Raw genomic sequence first — 15192 nt, forward strand, 5'->3', positions numbered from 1 at the left:
CTAAAACCAGTTAACAAAACAAGTCATCACTTCTGTGGTAGCCAGACCATCCCCACAGGTAAACTGGGAGCTGGCTGGAGATCTTCTGTATCCTTGGAGCTGATGCAACTGGCTGCTGACCACTGACTCTCTGTGGAGAGCTGTAATGGCTTTCATGGCCCGACAGCAAACTGCAGGGAATTGCTCAGCTCTGTCGCTGTAAATCTTTCCAGAGGTGAAGGCTTTAGCATTGCATACAGCTTTTACATATGCCTTCATACAAAAGGTTCAAAGCCCTGAGGGCTTTTTGAGCCAGATACTGACCCACAACTGGCTCCTTTATCTGACCTTCATATGATTGCTTTCCTATTGCAGGAAGTGCTCGGCTGTGCTGACTGTTCCTGACTTTTGTATTAAACTGTCTCTAAGCATGCTGTGCCTCTCCTCAGATGCTGAACAGAGAGTGCTGCAGGGAAGCGGCAGTGCACTGGAGACCTCGGCACAGAAGCAGCCAGTGAAGCTGCCCACAAAGCTAATGGGGGAGGCGTGCACGTAGGGTGACTGCAGAGATGCGTGGAGCTGTCGTGTGCCAGAGGCTGCAGCACTCGGTTTGCAGGAGGTGGTGGAGCTGGTTCAGTTCACGAACAGCTCTGGGTAGTGCCCAGTAACAAGTTTGAGTCTCCTAACATCTCAGTGTAAGTGGACACAGCTCTCTGGATTTTGTCCTGGGAAGATGGTGTGTGTGTATGTATGCAAGGAGAGGAGGGGAAGGGAAGCTGGTGAGCAAAGCCAAGGGAAGGAAGACCCTCTCATAGCTAGAAGCAGTGGGCTCAGGTAGAGGAGCAAGGCTGCATTAACACTGATGCTGCAGGTTTCCTGTGCACTTGGGTATGCTGCTTACTCTGCTCTCCGTCTCTCCCTTACCATCCTTGGAATTGAGGTGTGGGGGGTGGGTTTATCTTCAGTGATTTGGACTGAGTTTCTCAAGGTGCAGAGAATTACTAAATCTCTTATGCATGTAGTTTGCTTAAACAGAGCTGTGGTCTTGGGTGAGACGTTGTCAGCTTGCTGCTGCTTTATAATGCACAACAAACAACCCTGTCTTAGTGATGTGCTGCCTCCTTCCTATTAAGCATTTAAACATTTCTCCACATCTAATGTTGTGACAGTATTGAAGGAAGAATGATGAAAAGGCTGAAGTACCCCCGAGTTATTGGGTGACACTAGCTCTGGCAACAAATTAGAGAATGCTGTTGCTCACGGTTTTAAAAAGCAATCTGTTCAGGAGAGGACGTGCTACCGGCTCTGCTTGCAGACTTGTGCTGTAGCCAGGCTGTTGGCATGCAGCGTGTGCTTTCCTCCTCATTGGCATCCTTGTTGGTGCTCCACGACATCACACCACTGAGATGAAAATAGGTCCTCCAAAGTGATAACCAACAGGAGGTGGGATGATTTCTCTCCTCAGGCAAGTGCAGCACAGCCAACTGTGGGGCATCAGTCGCACAGCAGCTCCAGGGCTGGTTAGCAGGAACTGGAAACACACTTGAAGCTCTGGCCCACACTGGAGTGGGCTTGTCTCAGCTGAGCATCTCATAGCTGGGTGAGCTCAAAGTCATGGCAAGCGCATGGCACTGTAATGACCAGAATTGAGGTATTACCCTGAATGCAAAAATTATTTTTTCAAAATATATTCAAAAAATGAACCTACAGGCAAGCTCCTGTGGCTCAGCCTGCTGGATGTTACCCCTTCCAGAGCGCTGCACCCACACTGCAGTGCCATTCCCTGTCGCCTGGTGCAAGGACATGGCCCATGTCCTCCAGCAGTGCTGAGTACCTGCAGAAGCCCTTGCCCTGCCCTTGTGCAAAGCTGTGTGATAAACTCATTGCTTTTCAACCTAGACTGTGGTGAAAGAGGTTTGGTTTTTTTTTGAGACCAGCCTCCTGGATGAAGGGTACCCTCCCCATAGCTCAGCTTGGCCAAACTCTCTTCCACTGTGGGTTAAGCCAAGTCATGCCTGTGTGTGCCTTCTAACAAGCAGTGCTGTTCACACCGCAGCACCTTCCTCAGGAGGCAAATGTTCCTCATCTTGCCTCTGGATTTGAAAGATATCTACCCAGAGGAAGGGCCCAGCTTTCCCCACCCTCTGCTCTCAGCATCCCATTCAGGTATGCAGTGACACGGCATGGTGTCAGCATCCAATTTGAGCAGGAAGCTCATAAACTTTGGTGTGGGAGCAAGCACACTTAATTTAAGCTGTTCTACAGAGGGTATGACTTTAAAAATCGCTGCCTGGGGAGGCAAAACAACCCTATTATGCTTGGTACTAAAGGGACATAGAGTTCTCATTAGTGATCTTGTTTTCTCTCCTCCTACTCTGTTATAACACTCAGATGCTTCCAAATATTTCCCTGTTGATATGGTTTCTTATTTAACAAGGGTTGAATCTGACTGCACTGTGTGTGCATGCAGCCGCAGGCTGAGCCTGCTCTCCTCCTGTGTTTCTGCAGAAACACAGCGTGCATTGAAAAAAGCATAATATTTCGTAACTCCTGGCAAGGGCTGGTCACATGATCAATTAAAAAAAATAATTACATTTCATAATTACATTTGAGGTTGGTTAGGCCTGTTAGCCCAGGTACTTGACCAGCCTGGTATCTGTTTATCTGTTTTCCAGGCATTGATCAGCTCAGAGCAGATTTGCAAGCACGTCTGCTTTCCTCTAAGGCCTGGCAGCTTACTCCTTTGTGCTGCCTGGCTCTCTGAGGCTAAGGCGACAGGGCTGCCTTCTGACCATGTACATTTTGAGAACTTGCAGGCTGTTACCAGCTTGCATTCTGATACATCTGCCCTATGCAGGGTTAAGCTTTTTATCAAACCAATTCATTTTGCCCTTTCCAGTGGCTGCAGCAGCTGTGCTTTTGCCAGTGATATCAGAGTATTCAGACTTCCAGCAAGTCCAGTAATACTGGGGTGGGGCAGGGGAGCAGTTTTGAAAAGAAAAAGAAAACTAAATATTGGAAAACTACTTCTCACTAACTTTATTGACCTGCTAGACTATCTTCAATCATGGGCAGAACTGGCAGGTTTTTTAGAAAGCTCTTACTGTCTTTTCTTAATGCTTTTATCACTGAAGTGCACATTTATCCACAGAATGTGCATCAGCAGTGGAGTTAGAAGAGCCCTGGGGGCTTATCTCTGTTCCTTCCTTGTCAGGATATGTGGGAAGCAGAGTGCTCTTGGATACTCCAATTGTTTCTGAAGGGCATGGCAAATATTACAGTAAAGCAACTGTCAATAACATCATTGTTGAACTGCCAAGAGGAGTTTCTTGGGATTTATGAGGAGAGACAGAGAGGAAGAAAAGTGCTAGGTAACAACAAACAATCCAGCCGAGGACACTCAGCCCTAGAAATTTCTCACTTTCACTTGAGCCAGTTTCAGAAAGGGTTTCCAGCCCCTTGCGTGACTCTGACACAGGAATTAGTCTTCAGCCAAGCTTACAGCCTGGGCTCTGAAGTTTAACTTCACCTGCCACACATCAGTGTGCTGCATTCACCCAGCAGAACAGCCCTCTTCAGCCACTAGAGAATGGCAAAAGAGACTATATAGAAATAAGCTGTGGTATCTGGGCAAACCCTCATGGGCAGTTGCCTGTATAAGTGGCTCGTGACTTCCTGTATTGGCAGTTTCTTCTTCGAAGTCAGCCCCCCTTCCTCCATACCCTCTGAGGCAATGGCATGAGATGCAATGACGGTACATATTATTTGCCTCTTGGAGGTAGAATGAATGAAAGGGAAGCATCAGTGTCTGGGAAAAAGGGGTGTGACACTTTATACCAGAAAATATATTATATTCTATGTGGGTGGCTAAGCTATTCCTTCTTTGACCCTGCTGAGGTGCAATCCAGGCACTGAGACACTAGTGTAGATGAACACAATCCAATTAAATCCAATAAAAGAATTAAAAGAAAGCTAAATTAAAACAAAAGCGAGAGCTTTATTTTTTTTTTACTGGAAAGTTTAAGTTTCTAGAGGCCTATATGTCTTCATGGGCACTGCACACTGTGGTTAAGTAGAATCTAGTTGGGAGTGCAGTGTGACAGGGAGCAGGAGCACATCAAGATAACTCCATTGCAAAACGCACGGAGGAATGCTTTTCATTTACTGTTGTAAAGGCTCTGTACACAGAGTAGGGGAAAAGAAGGAAGGGGAAGAAGTGGAAGAGGTAAGATGCAGGGCAGTAACACCTACATCTGTTCAAAACAGCAAGTCAAATGCCAACTTTCTTGTCTGCTGTACAAGATGTGTAGTATATAAACATTTTTATGTATAAAGAAAATGAGGTTCTACCTTCACTGAAAGTCTTGGGACAGAAGACATGCCTTTATGTACCCAAGCGATGGGCTTTAATTTAGGTACTATCAATGAAATATTGTAGGGTCACAGGAGCAGGTTCATAGCCATGAAAAATAGAAAACAGGGTGTCGGTGTCTGAAGGGGTAAAGAATGCTTTACTGTACAAACCTGAGGAACCAATTTTTTTCATACCGTGTGTGGATTTGATTTACTTCTTCCCCCTCCTGCACATACTCCTTCTGAAAAGGATTTAGAAGTACAGAGGGGCATGACAGGTACCCAGGGGTCCATCTGGTGCTCTACAGGGAGAGACTAAACAGGCTCAACAGGCTGGAAAAGATCTTGGAGAAGTGCAATGGCCTCACAGACTGCTATAAATGACACAGAAAGGTAACTAAAGGAACACTTAGTCACTACTTTTTGCAAGGTAAGGAGTAGGGATATCAAAGGGAAGTATCAGACAGCAACTTGAAAGCAAAAGGGATTAATTAGTACTTGTTGGCACAAAATGTAAATGGGAAGGGGGAAGTAATAGGAAAGGAAGGGGGGAAAAACTCATGAAGGCTGGATCTCGCACAGATTTTATTGGATGTGCTGAAGGATCTCTTACCTGTGAAGATGTTCCTTCCCCTAGCACCCCCTCCCAGCTCTTCATTGTGGGTCGTTTTTTTTTCTTTCCCTCCCTCATCCCCCTATATTCTGCCTCTGTATATGTTTACTGTGATTACAGATGTTATAAACTAGTTATGCAGAAGCATTTCTCCTGGGTAGGTATCCACACTGATATCCTGGCAGAAAAAGTGTGGTGGAGAAATCCACCATCAGCTTTTGGGAGTCCTGTGGGTGAATTCTAGTGAATGCGTTCTCCAAATATTTTCAAAAGTAAGTGATGCCTCTGGAGCAAGTTTTTGGATAATAGCCATTCTGTGTAGACCCTCATCCTCATACATCACACCAGTGGTGATGGCTAATGCTCTAGAGAAGAGGCCCCATTTAACTTCTGTCTGGGTGTAGATGAGGGCTATGGGCATGATCATCATAGCTCTCATATAAAGGGAATAAGCTGGTTTTTTCCTGACACTTGAACAAGAACACCCTTTGTTACCAAATACAGTAGTAACACTTCCAGATTAAAACATTTATGGTAATGGAACATGCTAGGAATATTTTTTTTTTTTTCATCAAGGAAAAAACCCTACCTACCAAATCTAAAGTTTAGCATATCAGTTAACTCTGAGTTGGGAGTGGAAGGAGAGGAGAAAGATAGAGGATGTGCTAAGGAGTTCTTAGAGCACTTCACAGCTATCTTTCATCAAGAACTTATTCATAAGAGCACACAAAAAAATTCTAAAAGTATATCTATTACAGCTGAGAATAACAGTTTATCTATCGTAACTATTTACATGCAGGACAGAGGAAAATTATATCAGAAATGGGACCATCAGTCAAACTTTTCCCTGAATGAGAGTCTAATAGATAGCTCCCTGGAGCGTTCTCCAGCACACAGACTCACTGCAATGTAATAGCATTTGTTACGGCTGGCAGTTTTTCAAGGTTGGGTATATTAAACTAGATTCCTGTGTCTATTTATATGCCAACATATTGAAACAGCCTGTATTCCTCCCCCCTCCTCCTTCTCTAGAGCCAGTGAACAATAGAAGTCAGTGAGTGCCTGTCTCTAAACCAAATTACTTCTTCTGAGGAACTTAAAACATAGACTTCGGCTTTCATGTCAGCATGAGCTAGAACTTCAGGATGATGTTATGACAGGAGAGAAAAAGGCTGGAAAATTCAGAGAACCAGAAAGTAACCTGAAAACAATTTAGCATGCTTAACAACTGGAAGTACCTATCAGTGGAGATGGAGTAATGGCAAAAATTCCCTGTCCTGTCCCATTTTCTGTTTAAGTCCATGAATGAACCCTTAAGTAGTCTAGTGAGTTTTCAGGGCAGATAAAGCAAAAAAAAAAAAAAAAGCCTAGACTCACAGGTAGACTCGGGGCACATGACACTGTGCAATGAACTGAGCAAGTCCTTGCTGGCCAGCAGTAGGACACTTCTTGAAGGACAGGGACTGGAGGTGCTCCCTGCTCCCTCATCAGGAGGTGGCTGCCTAGCAGCCCCGTTGCTGGCATTGAACATCTCTCAAACGTGAATAGTTCCTCACTTCTCTGCCTTTCCACAGAGCAACTTGTATAGCTTTTGCCTAGATTTCTCAAATGGTGTTTTTACAGTGGTGGTGCTTGGATCTGCTTCTAGCTGGGCTATGCGGTACTGTGCAGTCTCCAGAGGCCCGGACTTGCAATGAAGATGATGTTCTGCTCCATTGGCTCTGTAGCTTTCAGCATTGAATACTTGATGCTCAGGGTCCAAGGTACAGTCAAGCTGTGCAACCACTTCCCTCTAAAGATGAACTGACTTGTTTGACTGAACCTTCAAGAATGTACTTGTTTTCAAGACGTCTTTATGAGCTTTCTGGAACTTTACATACAAATGTTCTCCAAACATGTGAAAGAACAGAGCTCTCAGATGTTCTAGCCTGGATAAAACTGACTGATATGCAAAATGCTGAAGCTTGAAACAAGGCTAAGGTGAGTTTGAGTTTTGTAGGATTATGATGAACAAGGTCTGGCCTGGTAGAATAGGAATGTAGCAGCTTTCCTGATTGGTTTGTCTTCTAAATGAACACATCTTTTCCCAGATGAACTTTTAAAATGAGTATTTCAAGGTTCTGCTCTGCAGATTGGTTCTCACCCATGATCCATACTTTTCCGTGGGGGTGACATGTTATATAGGAATTGCTCTAGTCCCTGGTGAAAGTCTCTTTAAAACTTAGTACTAAAGCTGAATTTAATGCTCTACATTCTTACTCTTTCCAGGACAAAAACCTGGCAATGCCCAAAAAAAATCCCAAGGAGATGAGCTTGGAGTCATCACAATGCACAGATGTCATCCTTACAGATTGGGAAGGAATGATCCAGTCACTGGGATATCCTATAAGAGAGACAAATGCCACCAGGTGAGCACCCGAGTTCTTCTGGCTTTTGTAACTCCTGCATGAAAATCTGCACATATCTAAGCTGTGGTTTTTAATGAATCTATAGGTACTTCAGTGCCTGTTAGAAAACAAGGCAAGTTCCTCAAAGAAAATTAGGAAAGCTGGGGGATACCAATACCTTCTTTCCAGCAAAAAGCAGACAAATCTGACACCTCTGGGCAAAGCATGTCAGAGGCCTGAATGTAGTGTGATGGAGGGGTTAACAATGGTGGTGTTAAACTATGTCACTAAACATCTTTTCACACTTTCGTCTGTTTCCTTTTCTTCCTCCCTTATTGTACTTAGTTAGGGTAAGAGATAACTTTCCATTCACATGGCAATAGCATAGACTTCTGCAGTGTTTGAAAACTTAACTTCAGAAGTAATGAATATTATGACTGAAATAGGTTTGGACCAGTATGCCGTCTTTTATTTTACTTTTTTCTTTTCTCTTTTTAATAGGCATTATACTCCTTTTTGCCTTTGCTCAAATAGCTATCCCTCGGAAATAAGAGCCAGCTGTAGAATATGCTGGCATTGTCACTTTGTTCTTTGCTTTTTGCTGCAGCTGCCACTAGAGAATTGTAACCCCATTAAAACCCATTATTCTGCTTGAAGTCCTGGACTTCTGGACTGAAAGAAGTCTGTCTAATTGTCATGGCCAGTTGATGATATATGAAGGATTTGGACTAACCAAAGAGTTAATAGATGAGAGAGAACTCACCTTAATGCTGGGGTGAGAGAAACAGAGCAGCTGAACTAAGTTTCTTTTGCAGGCAGATGAGGGAGTTTTACATGGCACACTTCCATGCTCCAGGAGAGATCTCTGATAATACTTGGAGCTACTGCAGCTAGCTCAGTATCTTTCCCTTCCTAGAAATACTTTTATAATCAAACCTATTGGATATGAGGTCCTAATTGTGGCATGGTTGTGCCTTGGAACAATGTAGGTCTGTCTAGATTGCTCTTTCCCAGGCTTGAACTTGCAGCACGACCACACTTGCTGTGTGTGTCTGAAGCTGTGTGCCAAACACAAGGCAGCAGGTCAATGATGGAGCCAAGGGAAGGGAAGCTTTTCCTACTGCCCTGCTAAGCAAGGAGAGGTACCTACCCACCCCGACTAAGGAGCTATTGGCTTGGTTACGTGCGATATTGCTGGGGAAGTGAGGCTGTGCAAGTGTCTCTGTATGTGGAAAAGAAAGCATAGACTAGAAACTTAAACTGTTCTAAACTGCATAAAGCACTTATGGATACAAAGTTCTTCAGTGCCAGGTTTCAGTTATGTGAGACTCTAAGTGTCTTATTCCCCAGGGAATATGGATGTCCTGCAGTCTTGCGAGCATTGCACAATGTCTTCCACAAAGAAGCCTGAGGTGGAGGCTGCCTACCAGAGCAGTCCAGGCAGTGGGCACTTGCCACTGGTGATTTGTAGTGGTTATAATGGGGGTCTTTATTTATCTTTTTGAGGAAGGCCCCATTCTGGTTATAAGTATAGCAAGTTATCTTCTGGCCATGTCTGTAGCCTAATGTATGAATTCAAAGCTGTGAATCAGAATTTTGTGTTAAGAAGCTTTTAGAAAGGGTAATCTTTTCTGACACTGCATTTTGAAAGACTATGCTTTACAGCTCTCAAGAGAAAAAGGGGAAAGTGGAAGGCTCATGTCCCCTTCTGGTCTATTTTGCAGGCCACTTCTGTGGTGGTGCTTCCCTCTATCCTATAAAATCTTGAGGTTCAGTGGTGGTGGTGACCTTCCCTTCCAGAGCTGAGACAGCCATGAAAGACTTTCTCTTGACTTACTCTACTCAGGAAGCATCATGTGGTAATTTTAGGTTGGGAGTGGAGAAGTAGAGCCTAAAGCATGGCTGTTAGATTAAAAAAAAAATAAATCTATGTGTTCTGAAAATGGACGGCCATTAAGAATAAGAGATCTACTAGTGATCTTGAACGCTGATGACTAAATGCATAAGTAGTGATTTCATTACTGTGCTTATTCCCTACTATAAACATGTAAAAAGGAGATACTAACTTAGTTGTTGCTTACTATATGGCCCTTTCTATTCTGTTTTGCAAAAACTGTATCCCCTGTCACCATGATCAGTCTGTTATTACTTCTATAATCACTTTTCTGCTTCTTCATCTAGCAGGCCATACTGTTGTCGGGTGCTGTTGTTACCACTGGTCCCCCCACAAACCTCACCTCTGTTACATGCCCAGGGAGCTACACAGTTAATTGGGCTCTAAGCTGAAAGACCAAAGGAAACCTCCCTTGTTTTCTTGCTTCCCAGGCTGGGATACTGCTGGTGACCTGGATGGACAGTTTCCTCTGTGAATAGCACTGCCCTGTCACCATTAAGCACATTAGTACTTTGATGCCTCATATCAAAGAAACTTGGAGCTGGAGAGACGAATTCAGGCTGACTATCACAGAAGCAAGCCATGCATCTAATCTCCTTCCCCCACTCGCTTTTTTCCTGTCTTACCTGTGCTCCTCACTGCTGTGTGAATGAGCACATCTGATTGTCTATCTATCAGGCAAGTGTGCTGAGCTTCAGAAGTAAATTGCAGCAATTAAATGTCTCATATTAAAATTCATCAGACTTACAGCACCATCAACAGAGATTTGTCTGCTTTTTCATGTGCACACACACACATTTCCAAGATGCACTTCAAGCCCTGGCTCTGAAAACTAGGAGGTGCCTTTTCCATTCACCCGCAGCCTGGCTGGAAACTCCTCTTGGCTCAGGCTCCCCTTCCCAGAATAGCCCTGTAACCTCCTCTCCATTTGTGTGCCTCAGGTAAGGCAGTGCTTTCCTTTCAGGTCTGGAACCTGGAAACATGAAGGAAACATGCTGACAGAGGTAAGACTGGTTGTAAATTTCTATAAGGCTGGTGAGAGGGAAGGAGTGAAAAGCCTTTTTTTTTTTTTAAAAAAAAAAAAAGGGCCCCCACCTCCCTTGATGCATGTTCTGTATTTGTGGCTTGGGACGGGTAAGTGTGAATATTTGGGTGTGAGAGTGTCACCAGCAACATTAGCCATGTCGGTACTACATGTACTTTCTTCATTCAGCACATCCCTGTTCTGCTGCATTCACTTTCAATTCCTGGTGCCAGAGCTACAATGTATGCTTGGAGGAAAGCAGGACTACTTGAAGGAAACCAAAACTAAATCCCACCAAAAAGACCCAAACCATAGCTAATTCTAGCAATCTCAAATACATTGGATCCAAGACCCTTGAACTTTTCTCTGCATTTTGTATGAGGATTTGAACTTCAGCCGGGTTGACCAGCCTCCCTGAAGCATGTTCCCAGCTGTTCAGCCAGAGGGACCCTCAAGGTGGGATTTTAAAAGCCTCATCAAGCTTCTACACCTTTCATGTTTCCAGCAGGTTTAGTGTCCTCTCATCACCCCAAGAAGTATGCTGTTAGCCCTGCTCTCCTTTCATCCCAGTAAACTGAGGTATGAGGGTAGACAGTTTTATTTATGGAGCTCCTGAAAACAATGCAGACTATTCCACAAAAGCATGTGATAAAATGCTAACATGCCTACAACATGGCATTCTGTATTTTGATCAGCAACTATAAATGCAAGCAAAAGAAACATCTACACAAACACTTTAGGAGTGATAAAGAGTTTTTAAGTTTGAGTTTGACTCATTAGGAAAGGTTACTGCAAGTGATCCTGTACACAGCGTCTCAATGTCTGACCCCTAGATCACTCTTCAGAGTTCAAATAGTTTCCCAGGCCTAAAGCCCTTTTCCTGGTTGAGCAGTTCTCTGTGTAAGTGGCATGTAGAACCTGTGCTTTGAACCCATGCAAATTTTCACTTTAACCAGCAGCACTTAAAACCCAACATGAAGAACTCTGCTTTCTCCAATATTAATAAGGTGTGCTTAAGGAAATTCATGCAGAAGCAGTATTGTGATGTGATATTGTTTTACCTTTTTCTTTTAAGAGTGCCCAGGCTTTGCTCTAATTCCAGTTGGAGCCACTGAAATAACATCTCCCAATTACTCTGGCATTTACTCTGATGTGCTGAACTGCACTTGGACAACTTATTCTACTTCAGGAAGTAAGCTGAAGGCTGTGCTTGAGGACTTTGTAATTGAGGATGTGAGGGATTGTTTCACAGAATCACAGAATGGTCAGGGTTGGAAGGGACCTCTGGAGATCTAGTCCAACCCCCTGCTAAAGCAGGATCCCCTAAAGCAGGATGCACAGGATTGTGTCCAGGTGGGTTTTGAATGTCTCCGGAGAAGGAGCCTCCACAGCCCTCTCTGGGCAGCCTGTTCCAGTGCTCTGCCACCCCCAAAGTAAAGACTGACTGAGTATTTACAATGGACTACGTCTCTCTTCATGGCATCTGGGTAGGCTGAACTACATGTTAATTTACTGTCTTCCTTTTCTGACCCCTTTTATTGAAGGTGACCAAATTCCCTTCAGTTGTGGGGGTGGAGGCAGGGAGGAAGGCAACACTGATGAGTGCTGCACGGTGCACAGCAGGGCCAAGTGGCAGCAGGCTGCCTGAGAGCCGCTGAGAGCAGCTATGGTCACCCAGGGCTGCTTCAGTGGAACTGGCCTGGACTCAGCAGCTCTTGACTCCCAGCATCACGGCTGTATCTGAGAGGATATTTCTATTAATCCTTCTTTTAAAACCTTTTATCCTTAACCTTTGTGTCTTGGCACTTACCTTGCTCTGTGTCTGAAACAGTTTGAGCAGATGCTGCTGCGAGCATCACGGTTGCCTTGTGCCACACAGACAGCAGGATCTTTGGGTACAGAAATGTTCACTGGAATGGCTTCATGCCTTCCTAGTTCTGTTACTGCCTACCCGCTTCCTCCTCCCGTGTATGTAGACAAGAGAACTGGTTACTGGGGCAGTCTTACTGAAGTATGAGTGAGGTGCTCATACAGAGCACAAGATCAGTTTGGCCATTGCACAAGGCTTCACCTTTTCAGCCTGGGGTAGGGAGCGATATTGCATAGGCCACTAGAGAGATAGCCCTTGAAAGACCTCAGAGAAATCTTGACATCCACTAATATTTTTCAGTATCAAATGGCTTGGATTAAAAAATCTGTCTCTGGTAATAAATTCAGGGGCTGTGTCTCAAACTACTTGGCAATGACTACAACTGCAGCATTTTTTTTCTTCCCCCAGCCAGCAAACGTAGTTGGCCAGATAAGTCTTTTAGCATGTTCTCTGTAGAAGAATGCAGCAGTGGGTTGATTAGCATTGATAACACGCAGCTGTGGCCTTGCCTCGAAGGCAGTGGGTTGGTTGACATGGACGATGTGCAGCTGTAGCTCGTTCCTGCTAAGTAGTTAAATAGCCCTGAGGATGGTGGGAGAGGTGGTTGGATGGAGGAGGAGCAGTGTGGTCTGGTCTCTGGAGGAAGGAGAAACACCATGAACAGTAGAATCTGACTGGTAGTAAAGCCTTGTTGCAGCCTGATAGTTTGCTTGTGCTGTAACAGTTCTCCAGCAGCAGCTTCCTGACCCTGTATTTCAAAACTGATGAATCTGTGGGATACAGAGGCTTCAAAATCCTTCTTGAGGTGTTGTACCACCAGCCAACACAAAGTGAGCTGGAAGCAGCAGCCAATGTAAGTAAGTCTCTGGGTCTTTTCTTGCCTATGCCAAAAAGCAATCCTGTTGTTAAAATAGTATCAAAGGTTACAGGCAGGGACATTTGTAAAGCTTTTTTGCTGAATGTGCTTTCCCTAAAGCTATTGTTTAACATCACTTCAGGATATTCTCCTGTGCTCTGCTGTACCCAATACTGCAGTAAGTTAGTTTAGTGTTCAGCCCAGGCACTTCATGCTAGGTAGTAGTCCTCCTATCTCTGCAGTTCACGCTGTCACCAAGCCAAATGCTCCTGAGGAATGACTGTTTATCTAATAGCTGACTGGCTTTTGCTTAAAACAGATGCTTATTGGGTGGAACAATTGGTCTCAGCATGTAAATGACCTCTGATTAATTAATAACCATTATCTGGAATCTGACACTGTAAACAGGAAGCAGAAGCCAGTTTAATCCATCTGGGCTAACTTTTGCTTAAGAGCTTGGCTGCTCTTACTAGAGGGTTGTGCCTTTTCCTGGGGCACACAGAAGGGATAGAGGGGCCCTATTATAAAAAGGCTAGGTTCCCATGGTGTGATCCAGGGTGCCACTCAAAGAGGGGAAATAGTGGGATGTGTTGTACTTCAGCCCTTGAAATTCTCAGTAAGTTTCCCCAAACCAGCTCTACCAGTGTCAAACTTTTAATGGACCTATTTTCTGTTAAACTTTGTCCCCTCCTCGACTCATCCTTTGTATTATTAACTTCTGAAGAAAATAAATACTGTTTGCTTCTAGCTTTATTTCTTTACTTTCTCATGCTAACACCTCTCGTGAGCAGTGAAAGTTGCTGGTGGTGGGATATAGGTTGTTTATGCACTGGTTTTTTTGCTGTTACTGGAGATGGTTGGGAACACTTCAGTTTGGAAAATGAAGATTTACTCTAATGGAAACACTTCATTTTGACTAAAAAAATAAAAGGGTCAGGAAATGCTTCTCACCTGTAGAATGTGACTTCCTGAAAAATCTGTGGAAAGCTGCTTACCCAGGATGTGTTGCCAGCCTGTACACATCTGGGACATCAAGATTCAAGTCATTCCTCAACTGGTATTAGTTGAGGTCTTTATTTTTTGGTATAGCATGTATGGACAGCTTCTGTTCTTTTTAAGGGAAAATTAGACCAAAGCATTCCCAACTCTAACAGAGATGCTTCAGTCCCACCAATGGGCTATTGTGGAACCTTTGGTGGACATCACTGTCCAGAATAAGTCTGGTGTTTATTTGGTGTTGGACCATATCAGTTCACCCAGCTGTGACTGATTTTTTTTTTAACAAAAAACCCCCCAACAAACCCAAACAGAAAAGCAAGCCCCCAAAAGTCCTCATGAGCAATGAGGAAATAATTCCAGAGAAATATGGATTTCCAGTGGTGGATCCATTCCTTGTGCTGGGGCCTGCAACAAGTACAGAATTGCTGGTGGACCCATGCAGGAAGACCAGGATAGATGAAAGTGGCTGATCAACCCTGGTGTCCTGGCCCTGTCATACAGGGTCAGCACTTATGCAGAGGCTGCTTAATTGATGAAAAATGGGTCTTGACAGCTGCACTCTGCAACTTCAGATGGGCAATGTCCTCTCAGCCTAAAGCATTGAGAGTCTGCTAGCCTCCAGACAGGACAATTTCTAAGTTGTCTTGTCAGTCCTGGCAAATACAGATGGGGTTACTCTTTCCCATGTCTACACACATCCAGAGCTGCCCTCCAACAGCTTAAACCTTCCTGCATAGCGTCCTGTGCTGGTAGCAATGGTGGTAGTGGAGATGGAGTATGGGCTCTGATATGTAACTGGTAATTAACTGCTGATGCCTGTATTGTGTCTCTGGCCCCCCATTATGTACTTACTGGCCTCAGGCTGAGGTACCACATGCTCCTGTTGAACCTTCATCTCTGTTGTATGTAGATAACCGGGATGGTGGCACAGGTCTTGAACGTTTTATCAAACTAATCGTACAGCCCACATCCACAGCTTCAATGTAAGCTCCATCTGTGTTGGGGTCTGGTTCCCAAGAAGGTGAGCGACTGACTCTCCTCTGGACTGCCTGTGTTAATCATCACAGCAGCAAACCTTTGGAGGTACAAATCAAAGTTCTCTGTCAGCACTGCACAAAAAGCACTGATACCTCAACCGGGATTTGTAAAAGTGTCCCTGTGAGGTAAGGTTGCAAGTCTTGAAGCGTGAATGTTGCTTGGCAGCGAATGCTGCAAGT

The 15192-nt window shown here is 44.4% G+C and overlaps 1 protein-coding gene and 1 long non-coding RNA gene across 11 annotated transcripts in view; both read left to right on the plus strand.

The window, feature by feature from the left end:
* Positions 1–471: 471 nt before the first annotated feature.
* On the plus strand, positions 472–9913 carry LOC114013368 (uncharacterized). Its single transcript, XR_003556297.2, has 3 exons — positions 472–674; positions 7214–7353; positions 9658–9913. It is a non-coding gene; the product is annotated as an uncharacterized LOC114013368 (long non-coding RNA).
* Positions 9914–12669: 2756 nt separating this feature from the next.
* Positions 12670–15192, plus strand: part of LOC101920901 (zinc finger protein 501-like) — a 46284-nt gene continuing 43761 nt past the window's right edge. For all 10 annotated transcript variants that reach the window (XM_055809390.1, XM_055809393.1, XM_055809395.1 and 7 more), the window contains exon 1: positions 12670–12973. The gene's annotated coding sequence lies outside the window, so the exon portion shown is untranslated. The remainder of the gene's footprint in view (positions 12974–15192) is intronic.

Source organism: Falco peregrinus, chromosome 6 (assembly GCF_023634155.1).
Source record: "Falco peregrinus isolate bFalPer1 chromosome 6, bFalPer1.pri, whole genome shotgun sequence".
Taxonomy (NCBI): domain Eukaryota; kingdom Metazoa; phylum Chordata; class Aves; order Falconiformes; family Falconidae; genus Falco; species Falco peregrinus.